Source organism: Rhinopithecus roxellana, chromosome 17 (genome assembly GCF_007565055.1).
Source record: "Rhinopithecus roxellana isolate Shanxi Qingling chromosome 17, ASM756505v1, whole genome shotgun sequence".
NCBI classification, from domain to species: Eukaryota; Metazoa; Chordata; class Mammalia; order Primates; family Cercopithecidae; genus Rhinopithecus; species Rhinopithecus roxellana.
The window spans coordinates 8223406-8246900 of NC_044565.1; the positions used below are offsets into that span (position 1 = coordinate 8223406).

The 23495-nt window shown below is 42.2% G+C and overlaps 1 non-coding gene across 1 annotated transcript; it reads right to left on the minus strand.

Moving 5' to 3' along the window:
- Positions 1–18422: 18422 nt before the first annotated feature.
- LOC115894505 lies at positions 18423–18529 on the minus strand. Its single transcript, XR_004054610.1, has one exon. It is a non-coding gene; the product is annotated as a U6 spliceosomal RNA (small nuclear RNA).
- Between the last annotated feature and the right edge of the window lie 4966 nt (positions 18530–23495).

Consider the following 23495-nt stretch of genomic DNA (forward strand, 5'->3'; position numbering starts at 1 on the left):
TAAACCTGATTATCTCGGATACCAATGATCCAAGACTACAACCTAATCTCAAACTGTATATAAATGGTTTAATATGCACTAAAATTTCCAGGAATGCAACTACATTGCAAATTGAGAGAGTTGTACTTGATATATTCTGAACTTTGCCAAGAACTTTGGAATATTGCATCACTACTCATAGGTTTTAATTAAATTACCAATATTTCAAGTCTGTATTAGTCTTCGCTTGTAGCTATAACATTCACCTTGACTCTATGTAGGGGTTTAAGCATCCGAATGTTACATCATCTAGAGCAGGCTAAAGTGTCAGTATGCTGATAAGGAGTCTGCACTGGAATGTTTCTGTTAACACCTTGCTTCTTTCATCAAGAAAGTCTTTGGCTGGGTGCGGTGGCTCACGCCTGTAATTCCAGCACTTTGGGAGGCCAAGGCCCATGGATAACTTGAGGTCAGGAGTTTGAGACCAGACTGGCCAACATGGTGAAACCCTATCTCTACTAAAAATACAAAAATTAGGCTGGGTGCGCGGTGGCTCATGCCTGTAATCCCGGCACTTTGGGAGGCCGAGGCAGGTGGATCACCTGAGGTCAGGAGTTTGAGACTAGCCTTGCCAACATGATGAAGCCCCATTTCTACTAAAAATACAAAAATTATCCCAGGTGTGGAGGTGCTACTTGGGAGGCTGAGGCAGGAGAATTGCTTGAATCTGGGAGGCAACGGTTGCAGTGACCAAGATCGGGCCATTGCACTCTAGCCTGGGTGACAAGAACGAAACTCCGTCCTCCCTCCGAAAATAAAAAAATTAGCTGGGTGTGGTGGCACATGCCTGTAATCCCAGCTGCTCAGGAGGCTGAGGATGGAAAATCACTTGAACCCAGGAGGCAGAGGTTGTAGTGAGCCGAGATCACAACACTGCACACCAGCCTGGAAGACAGAGGGAGACTCCGTTTCAAAAAAAACAAAAAACAAAAAAGTTGGCTGGGCACGGTGGCTTACACCTGTAATCCCAGCACTTTGGGAGTCCAAGGCGGGTGGTTCATGAGATCAGGAGATCAAGACCATCCTGGCTAACACGGTGAAGCTCTGTCTCTACTAAAAATACAAAAAAAAAAAAAAATTAGCCGGGCGTGGTGGCATGTGCCTGTTGTCCCAGCTACTCGGGAGACTGAGGCAGGAGAATCGCTTGAACCCGGGAGGTGGAAGTTGCAGTGAGCCAAGACTGCACCACTGCACTCCAGCCTGGGTGACAGGGTGAGACTCTGTCTCAAAAAAGAAAACAAACAAACAAAAAAGTCTTAAAAGGAAGGGTCTCACTATGTTGTCCAGGCTGGTCTTGAACTCCTGGGTTCAAACTAGCCTCCTGTCTTGGCATGAGCCACTGTGCCTGGTAAAGAAAGTCTTGCTTGGGCCGGGCGCGGTGGCTCAAGCCTGTAATCCCAGCACTTTGGGAGGCCGAGACGGGCGGATCACGAGGTCAGGAGATCGAGACCATCCTGGCTAACACGGTGAAACCCCGTCTCTACTAAAAATACAAAAACTAGCCGGGCGAGGTGGCGGGCGCCTGTAGTCCCAGCTACTCGGGAGGCTGAGGCAGGAGAATGGCGTAAACCCGGGAGGCGGAGCTTGCAGTGAGCTGAGATCTGGCCACTGCACTCCAGTCCGGGCGACAGAGCGAGACTCCGCCTCAAAAAAAAAAAAAAAAAAGAAAGTCTTGCTTGATGGAGACTAAAAACAATGTCAACAGAACTAGTGTGCTTAGTGATGTATTGGTTTTATTCTGGTGTAAGTTTTTACCTCATTGCAAACCAGTAACAATTTATTTTATGTTTACAGCAAATTGTTCTTTTATAGTCATGTATATAAACTTTATTATAGATGTATTTTATTTCAGAAAAGGAAAGAGGACATAACAAATATTTGTTATGAAAAAAGAAAACTGGGCACAATGGGATTAATATCATTGGATCTAAGGGTGGATTGCCAAGGGCAGGAGCAGGGCATGGCAGCGTTGGGTGAGTGGCTTTAGTTTGCCCATAGCATCATTAGCTACCCTACTCAGTTCTCTGATAAGGATAATTGAGAAATCTCAACTTGGCATAAAGAGAGTGCAGGTCAGTTGCCACCTTGGGACATCTCTTTCAAACAGAACACAGGCCATGAGCCCCATCTATGTAGAAAGTCTGGGGCACTCTGCTAGTGAAGTCTAAGTTCTTTTTCAGACTTTTTGTTCCCAGTTTATTTCTACATCTTTCAAAGATTTGCAGTTCTGTGTCTTGACCTATCAGTATAGCTACCCAAGTCACAGAAAGAATTGTGTTCTTCTCTATCTTCTCTATCAGGAGAGCAATTCAATGCTTTTCCCACCCCTAAAACAAGGATAATTACCTCCTTCATTTCCCTGTCCCCTGAATGTGTACTGGGAAATTGATGAGAGTAAATTTGCTTTAGATAATCAATGCAATTCAGCCCAGCAAGAGTTAAAGCTGGCTTCCCGTCTCTGCTGGGGAGCCAGGCTGGATGGGGCTCCTCCTGAACTGGGCGCAGATGCCGCCATGCTTTGTTGATTACAATCTCCCACACCAAGGAGGCTTTGACTAGGTTTGACATAATCAGCTCACAGCCTCTGCCTGCACTCTTTCACAAACAGGCCATTTTCACATCTTTTTCATGGAATCCGACAAGCGGAAAAATAATTAATGTTACCTCAGCCCAACAATGACCCTGGCTCTGATTCAAAAAGAAGGCATGTTGCATAAACTGCCCTTTAATTGAGGGTTGGGGGCAGACCCCACATACTCCTGTATCGGTTCTGCCTCCCTGGCCAAGGCTGATTAAGGCTTTCCTAAGATTGAGGACCCATGGTCACTGAGTACTACTCAGTTTCAGGTTCAAAGAGCTTCCGTGAAAGAATTATGTTCATGGTATTTAGCAAGCACAGACCTGTTGTGCTGGTCAGAGAATTCCAGATGGTTGGTTGTTCCCATTTTACTGATAAAAACAAAGTGACTTCCTCTTTGCAGAAAACACAAAATTAGAACCCATAACTATTTTTCAATGTTTCTTTTCTTTCTCTTGAAAAAGAAAATACAAATGTTTTTTGTTGTGGAAGTCTATGTGGTTACCTTCACTGCTGTGGTGAGTGTGAAATGGTGCAGCCACTTTGGAAAATAATCTGTAAGTTTCTCAAATGGTTAAATGTAGAGTTACTATTTGATCCAGCAATTCCACTTCTATATACATATCCAAGAGAAATGAAAACATACATTCACACAAAAAGCTGTACCTAAATATTCATGGCAGTATTATTCATAATAGCCAGGAAGTGAACACAACACAAATGTACATCAGCTGATAAACGGATAAATAAAATGTGGTATATCCATGCAATGGAATAGTATTTGATCATAAAAAGGAATGAAGTACTGATAGATGTTATAACATGGGTGAACCTTCAAAACATGCTAAGAAGTCTGTCACACATACACACAAAATGCATATTATTTTATTTATACGAAATATTCAGAATGGGCAGATATAGACAGACAGAAAGATTAGTGGTTGTTTCAGGCTAAGGAGCATAAAGGATTTAGGGGTAAATAGCTAAGGAATGTGACATTTATTTTTGAAGTGATGAAAATATTCAGTGGCTCATGCCTGTAATTCTAGCACTTTGGGAGGCCAAGGCCGGCGATCACCTGAGGTCAGTCAGGAGTTTGAGACCAGCCTGGCCAACATGGCAAAACCCTGTCTCTACTGAAAATACAAAAATTAGCTGGGTGTGGTGGCAGGCACCTGTAATCCCAGCTACTTGGTAGGCTGAGGCAGGAGAATTGCCTGAACCTGGGAGGCGAAAGTTGCAGTGAGCCGAGATCGCCCCACTGCACTCTAGCCTGGGTGACAGAGTGAGACAGTATCTCAAAAAAAAAGAAAAGATTCTAAAATTGATTATAGTATTTGTTACACAACTCTATGATATACTGAAAATTATTAAACTGTAAACTTAACAAAAAGTGTAAAGTGTACCCCCAAAATAATTACTCTAGAAAAATAATTGTCAAATTGTGGGCCAAGAACCCTGAAGATTCTGAAGGTTTTTTACCTTTTCAACTATATACTCATGTGAGGCTGGATTTCCTTTTTCAAAATCATTCAGCCCAAAATATCATGAATTTCTTTAATTTAGCAATAAAACATAGTACAATGGATTGAATAAAAAAGCAAAGATAAGAATCAAAGTGTCAATATTTTACCAAGCCATAAGAAATCTTCAGTAATTTAAAAAGAAATAGACTTAACATGGTCACCAGAGAAAATCTGTAAAATATGGAAAAGTGAAAAAAGACAGTAAATGTCTTTCAGGATCTGACCAACCACAGGGAACCACTGATGGCACGTGGGCATGCTTCCATCTGGTCTTTTTCTGCCTCCTTGAGTCCCACCCACATCTTGTGAAGTGGTGAAGCTGTGGCAAGGGACTCAGCTCTGTTGAGCAAGCCCCTTCCCTCTTTGTCTTTCCACCATTCTCTTACAAGTAGAATAGCCAATATCCGCCTTGCTTCAGGGTGGCAGGATCCCATTTATAACTACTTAAGACTATGTTTACTTACTGAATACAACAGTAGCACATGATCATTCAAAAAAAGTATTGTGTGTGTGCATCTGTGCATCATGAATGTATAAAGCAGAAAGCAGGCTGATATGGTGTGCACTGGATCCAGGTGGCAAGTGCAAACACATCTCTTAAACTCGCCAACCCCAAATCCCATAAAATGACAGAAAAGTGGCTTAACGGTAAGTTTATTATAGCAAATAAGAACAGATGTCACTAACAGACCAGAAATCACGAAGAATTCCCAGAAGACAGAATGTAGAATGGAAACAGATGAATGAGAGGAGAAACTCCAAACATACTCTGTCAAAAACTACAGATGAAGAAAAAGAAATCCAGAGAAACACCAAATTTCAAGTCAAATAATAGATTCACTGTCTCTTGTCTGCAATTCTTAAATCCAAAAGGTTCTCAAAACAGAAAGATTTTTTTCCCCTAAGTTTGGTACAAACTCATTTGCAGCAAAATCTGACCAGGACTGATGTAAAGCTATTTGTAGATTTTATTTATCTTACTTTGTGTGAATATTCATTTCTTTCTTTGCAAAAAAATTAATATGTCTGATTACAGGATGCTACCCTAGATCCGCTGGGAGCATTATGAAAAATCAGTAGATGCTAGGCTAGTTAACAGAGTGTCAACATGATTGGATTGAAGGATGCAAAGTATTGATTCTGGGTTTTTCTGTGAGGATGTTTCCAAAGGAGATTAATATTTGAGTCAGTGGGCTGGGGAAGGCAGACCCACCCTTAATCTGGTGGACACAACCTAATCAGCTGTCATCAAATATAAAGCAGGCAGAAAAATGTGAAAAGGCGAGATAGGCCTAGCCTCCCAGCCTACATGTTTCTCCCATGCTGGATGCTTCCTGCCCTCAAACATCTGATTCCAAGTTCTTCAGTTTTGAAACTCAGACTGGCTCTCCTTTACTCCTCAAGCTTGCAGACAGCCTATTGTGGGACTTTGTGATTTTGTAAGTTAATATTTAATAAACTCCCATATATATATATGGAATGCTATGAACATCCTTTCTCTCTCTCTCTCTTTCTTTTTTTTTTTTTTTTTTTTTTTTCGGAGAGTCTTACTCTGTCACCCAGGCTGGAGTGCAGTGGCATGATCATAGTTCACTGCATCCTCAAACTCCTGGGCTCAAGCAATCCTCCCATCTCAGCCTCCTGAGTAGCTGAGACCAGAGGCTCACACCATCACACCTGGTTAATTTTTTTTGAAACGATCTTCCTAAACTCAAAAAAGTAGGCAGAGTGTTGTGGCTCATGCCTGTAATCCCACACTTTGGGAGGCTGAGGTGAGTGGATCACCTGAGACCAGGAGTTCAAGACCAGCCTGGCTAATATGGTGAAACCTCATCTCTACTAAAAATACAAAAATTAGCCGGGCGTGGTGGCAGATGCCTGTAGTTCCAGCTACTCGGGAGGCTGAGGCAGGAGAATTGCTTGAACCCAGGAGGAGGAGGTTGCAGTAAGTCGAGATCACGCCACTGCACTCCAGTCTGGGCAACAGAGCAAGACTCTGTCTCAAAAATAAATAAATAAACAAGTCAATAATAAAATAAAATAAAATCCAAAAAGTTTAGAATTTCAATATACAACTGGATCCTAGAGATTTGGATGAAGAATGTGGGCTTACGATATCAGAAGAGGTACCTAGAACAAAATAAAAATTAGGTTTTCAACAATAGGAAAATGAATAATCAAGTGGGTGTATATGCCTATGAATTAAAAGGAAATTAAAGACATACATATTGGAAAGGAAGAAATAAACTGACCCTATTTGCAGAGGACACAATTGTCTAGAGAATCCCCAAGGAAGCCACCAAAAAAGAAAAATGCCAAGAACTAATAAGTGAATTTAGTAGGTTTTCAGGATTCAAAGTCAACACACAAAAAGGAATCATGCTAGAAAGCATATTTTAGTGATGAGCAATTGGAAACAGAAATTAAAAACACAATAACATTTATAATTGCTCAAAACTAGAGGAAATACTGTATATAAATCTAACAAAACATATACAGCATCTGTATGACAGAAACTGTGAAACACGGATGAAAAAGGTTTAAAAAAAGCCTAATAGTGAGACATACCAGGTTCATTAGTTTGAAGACTAACCATAAAAGTGTCAATTATATCCAAACTGATCTATCAAAGCTTCAACAGAATTCTTTGTAGATATAGACAAGCTGACTCTGAAATTTACGCAGAGAAGCAAAGGAACTAGAATAGCTAAAACAATTTTGAAAAAGAATAAAATGGGAGGAATCAAATTACCTGATTTTAAGACTTACTTATTACACGGTAACAGTAATTAAGACAGTGTGGTGTTGGCAGAGGAACAGATACTTGTGATCACTGAAACAGAACAAGAGTACAAAAATAGGCCCACATATTCACCAACAGATGTTTGACAAAGGTGCAAAAGTGATTCAATGGAGGAAGGACAACCTTTATAATAAATCGTCTTGAAACAATTTGGATATTTATAGGTTAAAAAAAGAACGCTGGCCTGGCGCGGTGGCTCAAGCCTGTAATCCCAGCACTTTGGGAGGCCGAGATGGGCGGATCACGAGGTCAGGAGATCGAGACCATCCTGGCTAACACGTTGAAACCCTGTCTCTACTAAAAAAAATACAAAAAACTAGCTGGGCGAGGTGGTGGGCGCCTGTAGTCCCAGCTACTCGGGAGGCTGAGGCAGGAGAATGGCGTAAACCCGGGAGGCGGAGCTTGCAGTGAGCTGAGATCCGGCCACTGCACTCCAGCCTGGGCGACAGAGCCAGGCTCCGTCTCAAAAAAAAAAAAAAAAAGAACGCTGACCAGGTGCCGTGGCTCATAACTATAATCCCAGGATCCCAATGCTTTGGAAGGCTGAGGTGGGAGGATCATGTGAGTCCGGAAATTTGAGATCACCCTGGAAAACACGGCAAGACCCCGTCTCTATAAAATATAAAACACTGGGTGGGCGCAGTGGCTCATGCCTTGAATGGCTCATGCCTTGAATCCCAGCACTTTGGGAGGCCAAGGCGGGGAGATCACTTGAGGTCAGGAGTTCCAGACCAGCCTGGCCAACATGGTGAAACCCATCTCCACAAAAAATACAAAAATTAGCCAGGCGTGGTGGCGCATGCCTGTAATCCCAGCTCCTCGGGAGGCAGAGGCAGGAGAATCACTTGAACCTGGAAGGTGGAGGCTGCAATGAGCCTCCAGCCTGGGTGACAGAACAAGACTCCATCTAAAATAAGAATAAAAACTAAAAAATTAAATCAAAAATTAGCTGGGCATGGTGGTGGTGCATGCCTGCAGTCACAGCTACTCAGAAAGTGGGAGGATTGCTTCAGCCCAGGAGGTCAAGGCTGCCACGATCATGTCACTGCACTTAGCCCAGGCAATACAGTGAGACCCTGTCTAAAAAAATAAAAAATAAAAATAAAAAAATAACCTTGACCTACACCCCTCAGACTTCTTGCAAAAATTATCTCAAAATGGATCATATTCCCAAATGCCAAACAAAAAACCCTACAGCTCTTAGAAGAAAATCTTCATAACCTAGGATTAGGTGAAGAGTTCTCAGACATGATAGCAAAGGTATGATTTACAAGACAAAAATAAATAAATAAATAAATAGCTCTTCATCAAAATTAAAAACTTTGCTCTGTGAAAGATTCTGTTAAGAGAATAAAAAGACAAACAACAGACTGTAATAAAAGGTCTGCAAATCACACATCCAACAAAGGACTTGTATGTAGAATGTATAAAGAATTCTCCAAATTCAACAGAAAGGAAAAAAAACTCCAATCAGAAAACAGAAGAGAAACACTTTACCAAGGAGTATATATGTATGGCAAACATGCAGATAAAAAATGATATTTCACATCATTAGTCATTAGAGAAATGCAAATTTCCCTAATGATGAAATATTACTAAAAGCTATGATAAGATATTACTACACATCTATAAGAATGGTTAAAAGAAAAAAATATTAGCCAGGTGCAGTGGCTCACGCCTGTAATCCCAACACTTTGGGAGGCTGAGGTGGGAGGATCACGAGGTCAGGAGATCGAGACCATCCTGGTTAACACAGTGAAACCCCATTTCTACTAAAAATACAAAAAAATTAGCTGGGTGTAGTGGCGGGCACCTGTAGTCCCAGCTACTCGGGAGGCTGAGGCAGGAAAATGGCGTGAACCCAGGAGGCGGAGGTTGCAGGGAGCCAAGATTGCACCACTGCACTCCAGCCTGGGCGACAGTGCGACACTCTGTCTCAAAAAAAAAAAAAAGAAGGAAAGAAAGAAAAAAATATTAGTAATACCAAGTGCTGGTGAGATGTGGAGCAACTGGATCTTTCATACGTTGCTCATGGGAGTGTAAAACGATTTAGCTACTCAGCAGTTCAGCTGTTTATGATAAAGTTTAAATATACTCATTACTTACCCAGCAATGAAAGTCCTGGCTACTTATTCCAGAGAAATCAGAACTTACATTCATATACACAAAAGGAATGAAGCATTGCTACGTGCAGTAACTTGGATGCATCTCAAGGGCGGAATGCTGAATGAAAAAAAAAAACACAGGCAGGGTGTGGTGGCTCACACCTGTAATTCCAACACTTTGGGAGGCCGAGGTGGGTGGATCACTTGAGGTCAGGAATTTGAGACCATCCTGGCCAACATGGCAAAACCATGTCTCTACTAAAAATACAAAAATTAACCAGGCATGGTGCACATCTGTAATCGCAGCCACTCACGGAACTGAGGCACGAGAATCTCTTGAACCCGGGAGGCGGAGGTTGCAGTGAGCCCACATTGTGCCACTGCACTCCAGCCTGGGTGACAAAGCAAGACTCCATCTCAAAAAAACAAAACAAAACAAAAACAATAAAGTGACAAAATTATAGTGATGGAGAACACATCAGTGGTTACCAGGGTTGTAAGTAATGGACCAGTTCTGTATCCTGGTTTTGGTAATAGCTACTGGAATCTATGCATGATAAAATTTAATATAACTATACACACACACACACACACACACACACACACCAGAGTACATATAAACTGGCAAAATCCAATAAGATTTGTACTTGAATTAATATTATTACACCAACCTTAATTTTCTGGCTTTGATGATGTACTATGCTAACATGTATAAGATATTATTATTAGGGGATGCTAGGTAAATGGTATACTAGAACATTCTGTACTATTTTTGCACTTTCTCGTGAGCCTGAAACTTTTAAAATATCAAAAGTTGTTTTTAAAAAGCAATGGAATAATAACTGCAAAACTTCAAAAAGTAGTCACCAAGAGATTCAGGAAATGGAATAGATAAGAAATATACATATAGATGTAAGTTATTGGTTTTGTTGTAGTTCTAGGTTCACTGATGGGTTCATGGCTGCTCACTGTTTTATAATGTTTTATGTAGACATAGATGTAGATGTCAATGTGGATATTTCTAGAGATCTAGATGTAGATGTAGCTATAAATGTAGCCATAAGCTGGGGGCGGTGGCTCATGTCTATAATCCCAGCATTTTGGGAGGCTGAGATGGGTGGATCACCTGAGGTCAGGAGTTTGAGACCAGCCTGGCCAACATGGTGAGACTCCGTCTCTACTAAAAATAATAATAATAATAATAATAATAATAATTAGCCGGGACTGGTGGTGCATACCTGAAGTCCCAGCTACTCAGGAGGCAAGGCTGGAGAATATCTTGAACCCGGGAGGTGTAGGTTGCAGTGAGCTGAGATTGCACCAATGCACTCCAGCCTGGGCGACAAGAGGGAAACTCCATTTCAAAAATAAATAAATAAAAATAGCCATAGGCATAGAGACAGAGTTAGAGACAGAGATCTCACACATAATCTTCCCTGCACATCAAAACAATATTTTCAGACCTAATGAAGAAAAATAATTTTAATAAGAAGTTGTAAAACAGTATTATGATTGCAGCCTATTCTCCCTTTTTTTTTTTTTTGTTTTTTTTTAAAAAAAGGTCTATTCCTGTATGCACATATACGGGTGTAAATGTACAGGAAAAGGCAGAAAGAATACAAGCTGAAAGACTAGTCAAGAGTTCTGGGGAGAATACTGGGATTGTGCAAAATGGGGAAGGGGAGAAGTAATAGAGGAGAGTGAATTGGGATATTCCCCCTTTACTCTCTATATTTTATATTTTAAAAACATTTCCAAGATAATGTATTTGTATAAATTAGGCTTCACTGCACCACTGCTATTGTATGTTCTTGCTGAAATAGACATTTATTCTGCATAGAGATGTGCCTTTCTGCCCACAGTGCTTCTAATAAAACCATCACCTATGGACTTAAAGCGTGCCTTATTCACTTTTATTCACATAGCATTGCTGCTGCTGCTGCTTCCTTTCTTTTTTGTTTGTTTGTTTGTTTGTTTTTGAGACAGGGTCTCACTCTGTCACTCAGCCTGGAGTGCAGCGGTGAGATCTTGCCTCACTGCAACCTCCACCTCCCTGGTTCAAGTGATTATCCCACCTTAGCCTTCCCAGTAGTGAGATTACAGACATGCCACCACCACACTAGGCTAATTTTTGTATTTTTAGTAGAGATGAGGTTTCACTGCATTGGAAAGTCTGGTCTCAAACTCCTGACCTTAAGTGATCCAACCTCCTCGGCCTCCCAAAGTGCTGGGATTACAAGCATAAGCCACCGTGCCCGACCCACATAGCATTGCTTCTGACTAAGAAACTTACTTTACAGCAACAAGGACTGCACTGGGCTATGATCATAGAATTTGCTTGTCTTATCATGTTCCCATCATCCTGAAGTAAGGGCTTCATAGAGCAGTTATTAGCCTTTTGAAGACTCAGTTATGTCATCAACTGGGTGACAATACCTGGGCAGTGCTAGAGCAATGTGTACTATGGCACATTGATATAGCTCAATGTGTTATCCATTGTGATGGTTAATACTGAGTGTCAACTTGATTGGATTGAAGGATGCAAAGTATTGATCCTGGGTGTGTATTGCCAGAGGAGATTAACATTTGAGTCAGTGGGCTGGGAAAGGCAGACCCACCCCTAATCTGGGTGGGCATGATCTAATCAGCTGCCAGCAAGACCAGAATAAAAGCAGGTAGAAGAATGTGGAGAGATCAGACTGGCTTAGCCTCCCAGCCTACATCTTTTTCCTGTGCTGGATGCTTCCTGCCCTCAAACATCCGACTCCAAGTTCTTCAGCTTTAGGACTTGGACCGACTTCCTTGCTCTTCAGCTTGCAGACAGACTATTCTGGAACCTTGTGATTGTGTGAGCTAATACTCCTTAATCAATTCCCCTGTTTATATACTATCCTATTAGTTCTGTCCCTCTAAAGAACCCTGATAGCAAGGCAAGGTGCCTCATGCCTGCAATCTCAGCACTTTGGGAGGCCAATGCAGGTGGATCACCTGAGGTCAGGAGTTCGAGACCAGCCTTGCCAGCATGGTGAAACCCTGTCTCTACTAAAAACAGTCAGAGGTTGCAGTGAGCCCAGATCTCACCACTGCACTCTAGCCTGGGTGACAGAGCGAGACTCCATCTCAAAACAACAACAAAGCCAAAAAAAACAAAAAACAAAACAAAAGAGTAGCACCTCTAAATACGACTCCATAGACAACAATATAAAAGGTACCCCAAAGCTGTGAAATTCCTGAGTTCCTTAATTCAGTTCTCAGGAATTTGGTTTCTATTAGTAAAACACAAAAGTAGTTTAAAAAGTTAAATAGAAATAGTCCCTACCAGTATAGATACTTGCTTGTTTATCTTGCTTATCTGAGGTTAAAATCAAAGATATTAAAGCTTTAAATGGCCATCAAATTGCCTTTTTACCCAGGCAACTTGAGTGTCTTCTGAGGCTCACTTCTGCTTGAGAGAATGAGAAATCTCTGCTGTAGGTGTGCAGATTGAGATGTGATTAAGATAGACATGGCAGGAAATTCACTACTTCCAAGAACCGTGAAGTCATGATGATGTAGCCTATCAAGGCCCATAAGGGTGGGACCACATCCCTGGAGGCAAGAGGCTAGGGCTCTTTTGAAAGGTGGAATCATTTCTGGCACCAATAGGATGGTGAAAATGGTCCTTATATGCAAAGCATCATTACGCCAACGTTAGTGGACTTGGTTTGCTCAAGTCTTTATTTTAACAGTGGTAAGAAATTTGTGATCATTCATCATCAACTCCCCTACTGACCACTGTTGGCTTTTTAAATTAAATTAAATTTAATTTTGAGACAGGGTCTTACTCTGTCACCCAAGCTGGAGTGCAGTGGCGCGATCTTAGCTCACTGCAGCCTCTACCCCCCGAGCTCACTCGATCCTCCTACCTCTGCCTCCCCAGTAGCTGGGACTAGAGGCACACTACCATGCCTGGCTAATTTTTTGTAGAGACAGGGTTTCATACCATATTGCCAAGGCTGATCTTGAACTCCTGAGCTCTAGCAATCTGCCCAGCTCTGCCTCCCAAAGTGCTGGGATTACAGACGTGAGCCACTGCACCTGGTCTGTTGGCCTTTTAAAGAGACAAGACTTGTTAAGACTTGTGTCTCTGCAGAGTTGCTTTCCCGTTGGATGAGTTTTCACCTGCCAAAAACTTCCACTGTGTCTCCCATCTGGACCTGTTGTTCCTCACTCTGGAAAGCTTTCTCCATTTAATCAAAATGGAACCTACCAGCCAGGCATGGTGGCAGGCATCTGTAGTCCCAGTTACTCAGGAAGCTGGGGCTGGTGGATCATCAAAGCCCAGGAAGGAGGTAGAGGCTGCAGTGAGCCATTTTGGCACCACTGCACTCCAGCCTGGGTGACAGAGACCATTGACCTGTCCCCAGAGCCTGGCTCTCTACCATCCAAGGTGACTGGGTGTTTGGCTGATAATTCAACTCTATTTATGTGGTAGTAGATGGTAAATTAACAGCAACGATAATGCACAAAATGCAATAGTTCCTATGACATTAACACTAATCCTCACAGCAGCACTGTGAGGTGGGTTGAATTGTTTCCATTTCACTTATTTTTTTGTTTTTGAGACAGTGTTGCTCTGTCACGCAGGCTGGAGTGTAGTGACACAATGTCGGCTGACTGCAGCCTCTGCCTCCCAGGTTCAAGCGATTCTCCTGTCTCAGCCTCCCAAGTAGCTGGGATTACAGGTGTGCGCTACCACACCTGGCTAATTTTTCTATTTTAGTGAAGATGGGGTTTTGCTATGTTGGGCAGGCTGGTCTTGAACTCCTGACCTCAGTTGATCTGCCTGCCTTGGCCTCTCAATGTGCTGGAATTACAGGCGTGAGCCACTGCGCCCACCCTGTTTCCATTTTAAAGGAACTGCAAAATATGAGAACAGAAGAGAGGGTTAGAATGGAGGACTGTCTGCTCCCAAAGCCATACTTGCCTGAAAATCCCAGTGATGTTTTACAGCTTGCCATAATAACCAATGCCCCCAAATGGCTTTGTAGCAGGTATCTTTAGAAATCATAATCTTAAATCATGATTTCCCAAATCTGACTAAAGATAAGAATTTATCTGGCTGGGTGTGGGGCTCACACCTGTAATCCTAGCACTTTGGGAGCCTGAGGTGGAAGGATCACTTGAGCCTAGGAGTTTGAGATCAGTCTGAGCAACATAGTGAGATTCCATATTTATATAAACAAAAAATAAAGTAATTTATCTGTAAACCAAACTAAAAACACAGGCTCTGGGAAGGCTGGGTGCGGTGTCTCACGCCTGTAATCCCAGCACTTTGGGAGGCCGCGATAGGGGGATTTTCTGAGGTCAAGAGTTTGAGACCAACCTAGCCAACATGGTGAAACCCCATCTCTACCAAAAATATAAAAAATTAGCCAGGTGTGGTGGTGCGCACCTGTAATCCCAGCTACTCAGGAGACTGAGACAGGAGAATTGCTTGAACCTGGGAGGTGGAGGTTGCAGCGAGCCGAGATCACGCCATTGCACTCCAGCCTAGGCGACAGAGCGAGACTCTGTCTCAAAACAAAATGCAAAAACAGGCTCCAGGGGCACAGGCCAGGCCACTGAATTCAAGTCTTCAGCTCGAGGCCTTTAGTCTTGCATCCCCATGTGGGAACCACTGTCATAGTTGAAAGAGCACCTTATCAGTTGGATTTCTACCAGCTTGAGAGTTGGGTGAGGTTGATTATTGGAGAATGGTAGGGGGTCCTTAGGAATCTCAAAAATCTCATCAAATAGAATCCTGCAGCCACTGGGCAGGGAACACTGTGGAAGTAAAGTCAGGAAATGAGAGTGCAGAGGTACAGGTTTCCCACCCAGAGGTCTGATCTTGCCTAAAATTCTGCAGATGACTAAATCATGATCTTTTCTTTGAATGAAAATTGCGGAATCAGACCATCTGAATTTGTACCTGGTTCCCCCAGCTTCTAAACTTTGTGAGCTTGGGCAAATTACCTAACTTCTCTATGCCCTGGCTTTCCCATTTATTAAACAGAAATGATAATCGTTAATTACCACCTAAGGATGTCATTAGAATTTTAAAATACAATACTTAATACTGTGTCTGGCACACAGTAGGCATCCAACAAATATTATTAGTCATTATGGGGTTAGATAATAATATCAAACAATAATAAAACTCAGTTCTACACAATGCTTATAGCACAAGAGACTGAACTTCCAAAATATTTCTGGGCATTGCATCAGGTGCTTTACACATAATTTTAAAAACTTCTTATTCTAAATTATAGACTCATAGAAAGTTGCAAAACTATGGAATGGTAATTCTCATTAGAAACAAAGCAACAAAATAAAATGACAAAAAAAGTTGCCAAAAGAGTACAGAGAGGAAATGCCTGTGTCCTATTTTCCCAGCTTCTTCCAATGTACCATCTTACAAACGTACACATATTTATATTGATATATATGCTATATATATATATTATGTACATACACACATTGTTTGTTTTGTTTTGTTTTGTTTTGTTTTGTTTTTGAGATGGAGTTTCTCTCTTGTTGCCAGGCTGGAGTGCAATGGCGCAATCTTGACTCACTGCAACCTCTGCCTCCCGGGTTCAAGCAATTCTCCTGCCTTAGCCTCCCGAGTAGCTGGGATTACAGGCAAGCGCCACCACGCCTGGCTAATTTTTGTATTTTTAGTGGAGACAGGGTTTCGCCATATTGGCCATTCTGGTCTCAAACTCCTGACTTCAGGAGATCCACCCGCCTTGGCCTCCCAAAGTGCTGGGATTACAGGCGTGAGCCACTGTGCCCTGCCTATAATATATATATTTTTAGATGAAACTTTCCAGAAGAAGAAACTGAGACTGACAAGTGAAGCAACTTACCTAACGACAGACAAACTCAAGTTCTCCAACTAAAGAGAAAAACCGCATTTAACTTTTTGGCATAGGGGAGTAGCTGACAGGAAAGTGACAATCAGAGAAAGAAGCCTGCTTCCCCCACCCAAACCCATTATTGAGGTATGATTGACAAATAAAAATGCTGTATATCCAAGGCACACAAGGTGGTGTTTTGATATATATATACACTGTGAACTGATCACTACAATCATACTAACATATCCATCACTTTACCTAGTTAAATCGTCTTTTTTTTTCCTTTTTTTTTTATTTTTCTGATGTGAGGAGAGCACTGAACCCTACTGTCTCTGCAAATTTTCAGAATACAATACATTATTGGCCGGGAGCGGTGGCTCACGCCTGTAATCCCAGGACTTTGGGAGGCTGAGAAGGGCGGATCACGAGGTCAGGAGATCAAGACCATTCTGGCTAACACGGCGAAACCCTGTCTCTACTAAAAATATAAAAAAATTAGCCGGGCGTGTGGGCGGGCACTGTAGTCCCAGCTACTCAGGAGGCTGAGCCAGGAGAATGGGTGAACTCAGGAGGCGGGGCTTGCAGTGAGCAGAGATCGCGCCACTGCACCCCAGCCGGGGCGACAGAGCGAGACTCCGTCTCAAAAAAAAAAGAAAAAAAAAAGATACAATACATTATTAACTACCGTTGCTATGCCATACATTAGATCGCCAGAACTGAATCCTCTTACAACTGAAGATGCATACCCTGTGATCAACAGCTTCCTTTTCACTGCCTTCAAAAAGCCTCCTTTTGAAGAGGACTGAGTACTCTCACTTGCAAAGTGCTTCACCTTTTCAGAGATGGTTACATATTTTATCACATTTAATTCCTGAAAACAGCCCTGTGAGATAGCAGGGTAGATAATGTTATTATTTCAACTTGACATAGTCTAAGGTCACATGGCAGACTCAGATACAGCTGCCTTTAAAAATGTCCAGAAAAATGGTTACATTAACAGGTACTGAGTGTACCTTTTCATCCTATAATCTCAATACCACCAGAAAATAAACCAGCAAGTTATCATCTATAAATGAACATTTTGTGGGGAGAACAGAACACCTGGTGTGCTGAATATGTGGAAACCCTTACTCATTTCTTTCTAAACTCTTCTGAAATGATAGAAAAATCATGTAACGAATGAGGCAACAGACTCTTGTGAACTTATGGTTTCGGCCTGGAAGCCACAGCACAGGGACCACAGGGAAGAAAAATTGTTCTGGGCTTTTAGATGCCCAAACGCCTCCAAAGACACCTTCATACTGGAAATCATAAAAGTGAATTTGGCTCCCTCTTTAAAGCCCAAGGACCAAACTGGATTTACTGTTTGAGTGCAGGAAACTTTACCAAGATTATGGAAACAGAAAAGAATTCAAGATTAACACATACTGTACATTTCAGTACAGGTGGCAGGACAATTAGAAATGTAGTTAAGCTATAGAAAATCTTCATAAATCTGGGAAGGATTTAGGTCTTGGTGTGCTTTGGTGTAACCCATCATCAGATGCATGTTGTACTTGGTCTCCGTGCATCCAGACTCCCCAGGTGCCGGGGAGATGATGTAAAGGGAAGAATAAAGAAGCGATTTTCTCTGATCCGCCTTTTGTGTGGAGCAAACAATTAGGTGGCACTGGTGCCTGCAAGGGGGAACTGAGTAAGTCTCTGAATGCTGCCTTGCGTTAACGTTCTAAAAGTTTCATGTTTTCCTTTTAAAAGTAATTAAGAGTATTCTCATGAAATAAAAAAAATAGCTAAGGGAAAAGAAAAAAAATTCAAAAGCAAAGACACCCCTTGACCATGGCAGCTCCAGCCATCTCACTGACATATTCTCTAAAATAAAATAAAATATATATTTATTTATAAATAATATATATTATATACATATATATGTGTATACACACACATACACATATATATATATATGAATATAATATATATTAGAGACAAGGTCTCATTCTGTTGCCAGACTGGAGTGCAGCACGCTATCATGGCTCTCTGCAGCCTCAAATTCCTGGGCTCAAACGATCCTCCTGCCTCAGCTTCCTACTCAAAAGGGACTAAAGGCCGATCCGCGCACCTCGGCCTCCCAAAGTGTTGGGATTACAGGCGTGAGCCAACGCACCGGGCCATAATTTTCTTTTCCTTAATTAAGAAAAATATGTGGCTGGGCATGGTGGCTCACACCTGTAATCATAGCACTTTGGAAGGCCGAGACAGAGGGATCACTTGAGGTCAGGAGTTTGAAACCAGGCTGGCCAATATGGTGAAACCCTGTTTCTACTAAAAATACGAAAAAATTATCCAGGCATGGTGGCGCACACCTGTAATCCCAGCTATGGGGGAGGCTGAGGCAGGAGAATCACTTGAATCCAGGAAGCAGAGGTTGAAGTGAGCCAAAATCATGCCACTGCACTCCAGCCTGGGCAGCAGAGTGAGACTCCATCTCAAAAAATAAAAAATATGGAATGCTTCACGAATTTGCATGTCATGCTTGCGCAGGGGCCATACTAAACTTCTCCGTATCATTCCAATTTTAGTGTATGTGCTGCCGAAATGAGTACAAAATTTTACATAATTTTTATATGTCAATAAAGAGTACTCATCTGATTTCTTCCAACCATTTGACAATGTAAAAATCATTAACTCAGACTGTGCAAAAACAGGCAGTGGATTCCCTGGATCTGCTCCAAGTGCTGTGGTTTACTAACTCCTGATCTAGACCTACCCTGCCTTCTTAAATCTCTTCTGGAGGGATCCCATTAAGTTGGAGAAGATGGAGTTTCCCCAAGTTTGTGCGGTGGTCTGTTTTCCAACTTGCTAGGGCCTAGATCCTGTCTTCTAGATGTTTTGACTTTTTTTTTTTTTTTTTTTTTTTTTTTTTGAGACTGAATCTCACTCTGTTGCCCAGGCTGGAGTGCAGTGGCGTGATTTCAGCTCATTGCAGCCTCCACCTCCCAGGTTCAAGCAATTCTCATGTCTCAGCCTCCCAAGTAGCCAGGACTTCAGGCATGTGCCACTATGCCTGGCTAATTTTTGTATTTTTAGTGGAGACAGGGTTTCACTATGCTGGCCAGGCTGGTCTTGAACTCCTGACCTCAGGTGATTTGCCCACCTCAGCCTCCCAAAGTACTAGGATTACAGGCGTGAGCCACTGCGCCAGGCCAAGATGTTCTTTCTGTGTCACCTGTCGGGCTCTGACAATCAGCTACCCTGTTCCAGAGCAACTTGAACCCTTTTAATAGGATTCCTCTTCCATTCAACGATGCCTGTTCCAAAGCATGGATAAAAGATAACAGAATACACACTTAAATTAGTTGGTTGAATTTTTACGCCATGTAAAACTGACTGATTTTTTTTAAATAAACAAAAAAAGAAGAAAGAATATACACTTAAGAGTCGCTTGTAAAGAAGCTTTAAAATCCGGATCTTGAAATGATTTTCCAACCCCAGCTCTCAACAGGGCGCTAGTTGCTCTGCTCTGGGTACTTCCAGCTGCATTTTGCGGAGGGTGTGGATATGTTTGCCCAGAAACAGGCTTGCAGAGGCTAATTCTGGCCTCAAGAGTGCTTTCTCCTGACCAAGAAGATTGAGGAAAGAAAGCCCCCTGCCCTCTTTATCAGGGATTTCCTGTGGGTGGAATGAAAGACTGCTTTAGGGTACTTTGGGAATAGATTTTTATCTGCTTTGGCAGTCTCTCAAAAGAAAGACCAGAAAACACACCTTGAATGTCAGAAAAAGGAGTTTCCTGCAGAGAGCTTTGCAAATCTTTTGTAATTCCAGTGGAGTCCTGGGGATTGTGCCCAGTGCCTTAGAGCAGAAATTTCAAACCTGCCAGGTGTGGGTGAGCACCGGCCTTCCAGGTACCTCCCCAAGCCAAAAAGTCAATACCAGGAAAGGAAGAGATGGGTTTTGCCTTGTTTTTGACCTGTTTTGGGGTGAGCCCAACAGTGAGAGGAAAATCGGAGTACAGAGGCAAACAAAAGGGCCCACGACATCCTATAGCTCAGTCCTGGAGAGGGGACAAGCAAAAAGGCAAGACCCAAAATGCACTAGGAATAGGGCCTTCCTTGACCAAAGAGGATGCAGATTTACTGGGGGCTGCTGCCAGAATATGTACAAATTCCTGTGCCGTGGGGCGGAGCTCACGCTACACTCCCTCTCTCTTTGCAGGCGAAGGTACTTATGCCTCAGGTCCATACCAAAAGAGGACCGAGGCAGGGAGAAATGAAGGTCAAGGCAGGCCCTCCTCTTATTAAAGTGCACTGAAGTGTAGACCGAAGGTGTGAGCCTTACAGAGAAGCAGCTAAATGCAGGCACTGGTACTGGTCTGACCAGACCTGAGCCTTTCTCTGCAAGGTTTTGCCAGGAGTTAGGGGATTTTGTTTGTTTGGTTGGCTGGCTGGTTGTTGGTTAGTTGTTCCAGTAGTAGGAAATGTTTAGAGCCTCAAAAACAAGCCGAATTTCTTTTGCAGTCCTTTTTCCTTGCAAAAGCCCGGCAGGCAATCAGGTAGGAGTTCATTATTCTGACAGGAACCAATTATCAACAGTTAGCAGAGGACAGGCAAAAGCCCAGAGGGAAAAGGGTCCTTTCTCCCTTGAACACTGAAGAAATTGAATTCAAGAGATAGTTTAACCTAGTAAGTGTTCCTAAATCGTTGTTAGGATGCAAAGGTGAGTCCCCATGAGATAGCAAATAAATATGCTTTTCATTTTTCAGAAGATGAACATGTTGCCTAGAGTTCAAGAAGGATTTGCAACCATTGAGTGAGAGAGCTGCATTGGGATCAATAAGCAGAGAAACAGAAAAGAAAATACACTCCCTATAGTAAACTATAAACACGAAACACAGCAGAACAGCAAAGAAGAAGAAAAATAGTAAGCTGACAGAAGTTAGATCAAACCTATGTGTTGGGACAATAAATGTGGGTATAAAAAGCTTACCCATGGGCCAGGTGCGGTGGCTCACGCCTGTAATCCCAGTACTTTGGGAGGGTGAGGGGGGTGGATCATTTGAGGTCAGGAGTTCGAGGCCAGCTTGGCCACAATGGTGAAACCCCGTCTCTATTAAAAATACAAAAATTAGCCGAGCGTAGTAGTGCACACCGGTAATCTCAGCTACTTTGGAGGCTGAGGCAGGAGAATCGCTTGAGAAGAATTGCTTGAACCTGGGAGGGAGAGGTTGCAGTGAGCCAAAACTGTGCCACTGCACTCCAGCCTGGGTAACTCCATCTCAAAACAAACAAACAAGCAAACAAAAAAAAGCTTACCCATGAAAGAGAAAAATTCTTAGAATGTCTCAGACACAGTTTTTCAGCCTATGCTTTATGCTTTGTTTCCTTATTCTCTTACTAGATAGTCAATTACATTAATAGATTTTCTGATGTTGAATCATCCCTTAATAACTAGAACCAACTCTATTTTGCCATGATATGTGATCTTTTGATACATTACTAAATTCAACCTGATAATAATTTAAAACTGTTGAGAACCATGAAGGGTCAGAGATTTTTTAACCTGCTTGCAAGCTAAAAAGTTAGCCTGCTATAGTGGCATGCATATTGACAAAATACGAGACTCCTGGGTCAGAGGCAAAGGACTTCATTACTCACAGCATAGCAAGCAGTGTAAACATCATGTTCCCTTGGATTCCCTTGCCCCACAAGTACCACAGGAACAAAGTGAAGGGGCTGGAATGGATGCTATACACACAGCAGGCTTGTGCCATAGCTCAGCAACTCCAAGCTTAGGGAGACTGAATTTTTTATAAAGAGAAGTTAACAAAGTTACTAGAGGGAAACATTATTTGTATCACACTAGACAGTAAGCAAACCTGTGTTTTGCTCAGGATAGAGGTTCTATCACTATCTTCCAAAGTTGTTGATTCTACAAACATCTTTGAAAATATAGTCTGGGGCTGGGCGCGGTGTTTCACGCCTGTAATCCCAGCACTTTGGGAGGCTGAGGTGGGTGGATCACCTGAGGTCAGGAGTTTGAGACCAGCCTGCCCAACATGGTGAAACCCCGTCTCTACTAAAAAAATACAAAAATTAGCCGGGTACGGTGGTGGGTGCCTGTAGTCCCAGCTGCTTAGGAGGCTGAGGCAGGAGAATCGCTTGAACCCAGGAGGCGGAGGTTGCAGTGAACTGAGATCGCACCATCACACTCCAGCATGGAGGACAAGAGCGAGACTTTATCTCAAAAAAAAGAAAAGAAAGAAAGAAAAGAAAATACAGTCTGGAACAAAGAGCCATTAGTGCCTCTATTTGTAAGACATGCAGAAACCCAAGAGACCCACAGAGTATCTCCCAACAGACTTTTGTCTACATTGGCATGTATTTGTAAGTGAAATTTATCTATAGTTTTTCAGTTGTATAGCTATCCAGTATGATAGGAGTCAGTATTTTGCTAGCTCCATAGAAAATATTAATAAATTATCACACTTGTACACGTTTAAAGAAAACATTGGGATAATATGGTCTTCAAAGCATCGTAGAGCTTACTCATATAATTGTCTTGGTCTACTACCTTTCTCAGGTATACATTTTTGACCACCATTTGAATTTCTTCAATGGGTAGAGATCTTTCAGAACTCCTGCCTCATCAGTGTCCGTGGTTTTTTTTTGGTTTGTTTTGTTTTTTTGAGATGGAGTCCCGCTTTGTCACCCAGCCTGGGGTACAATGGACATGATCTTGGCTCACTACAACCTCCGGGTTCAAGCAATTCTACTGCCTTAGCCTCCCAAGTAACTGGGACTACAGGTGCCTGCCACCATGCCCACCACCACGCCCGGCTAATTTTTGTAGTTTTAGTAGAGATGCGGTTTCACCGTGTTGGCCAGGCTGGTCCTGAACTCCTGACCTCAGGTGATCTGTCCGCCTTGGCCTCCCAAAGGGCTGGGATTACAGGCATGAGCCGCCATGCCTGGCTGAGGCTCTAATAATTTACTAAGTAGACTCATGCAACCCTGGATCCAACTTTAGCCCACGCTAAATAATATTAAGATATCAGAAACATTTGGCATATAAAAGATGCAAGATGGATGCAAGATTCCTTTCATATCCACATTTAGCTTTTCAGTTAAGCAAGTGTAAAACAGTGACGAGCTTGAATCATAGTAATATGTTATAGACTTAATCTGGCAATAACTAGTAGCGATTCCCATTCTAGATGTGGTCTTCCTATTGGAGAAAATCAAAATAGCCTTTAGTATCTGATATGGAAGTATTTATGTGACAATGCTGTATTTTTCTTAATTTACTAAACAGAGGAAATCAGGTAGGACTAGCTATAGACCTTTACTGCTCTGCCTGGAGGGTATGCTAAATCTCCAAGCGCATGTCTAGGGTTTTATCTGCTGATAACTTTGCCATTTATTACCCCACAGATCATTACTAGTTCTCTCCAATAGTGACACAATAATAATGGAGAGCAAGAATTAGATATCCATATATGTCTTTATAAAACAGAATATGAGAAAGCAGAAAATAAATCTTCAAAACTTATAGGACTGCTTACCTAGTGAAGTT